The sequence below is a fragment of the Atta cephalotes genome, assembly GCF_000143395.1.
Source record: "Atta cephalotes unplaced genomic scaffold scaffold00021, whole genome shotgun sequence".
Classification (NCBI taxonomy): domain Eukaryota; kingdom Metazoa; phylum Arthropoda; class Insecta; order Hymenoptera; family Formicidae; genus Atta; species Atta cephalotes.
The window spans coordinates 4,643,021-4,644,210 of NW_012130085.1; positions in this window are offsets into that span (position 1 = coordinate 4,643,021).

Genomic DNA, 1,190 nt, shown 5'->3' on the forward strand with positions numbered 1-1,190 from the left:
GCATAAGACTCATGAACGTATAAATTAAGAATTAAGATGTGATTTGAATATCTTTGTTTTTCAAAATTACTTCTGGTTTTAAATCGTGTATTGGACAAAATTTCCTTTTAGCTTAAATCTTTTTGTTTTAAAATGTGTGCTACGATGTAAAAAACTCTTCCGCGGAAAAAATGTTATGCAGAACTTGAAAAAAAGAGGAAGAATCTTGCGACGTTTTGAAGAAAGAATAGCAGAGATCGCGAAGATATTGAGAAATGTTCCGCGCATAGAGACATTTATGATTTAATAATATATTGCATTCGCAATATTTTGAATCTATTATTGTTATCGACTGCTCGTGGTAATTTACATACACTTCTCGCTGAATTTTAATTAGCGATGTACAATGTCACGTTTCTTGATAAAGAATTAGCCGATATTTATTTTTTATGTAAATTATAATTTATTATGGTGGAAATATATTCATAATGGTGGAAATTATCTCTATGCGGAATTATGACTGTCTTAGAAGACAACATTTTCCAAATCTGCAAAGCAAATAAAAGACAATTTAAAAAATTCCTACTTTTGACACTATCCAAAATTATGACGAGAACAGTAGCAAAATAATAATTTTGTTTTCGATTTTATTTCACCTTTTATACTTTATACCTTTTTACGTTTTTTATATATTTTTAATTTTTTAATTTTTATTTTATTATATTTATTTTGATATCACGAGTATATTAACAGAATACATTTTATGTTTTGTTTTGTAATAATATATTTTGTAATAATACACTTTGGAATAATACATGTTATAAGAATTTGAAATAATATATTTTTGAGACAATAAATTTGAGAAATATATTTTATAAAAAGATGAGAGAGTTAATATAGAAATTACATTTTCTATCTTTAGTTTGCGAATATTTTCAAGCAGAGTTGAGAGAATAATTAGTTAATAAGTTCAGGATTAATTATTATAGATATTATTTATTACTAACTACTTTATGACTAAGATATTATTTATTAAAAATTGTTGAATATTGGTCTTCAATAATTTTTTACTCAAATATTTTACTTAAATATTTTACTCAAATATATCAACTTTATAGAAAAACTGCAAGAGACAAAAATTGTTTATTTTCTTCTTACAGAGCTTTAAGATTTTTTTCAGAATTTTTATCAACTTTTTAGTACTGCATTTT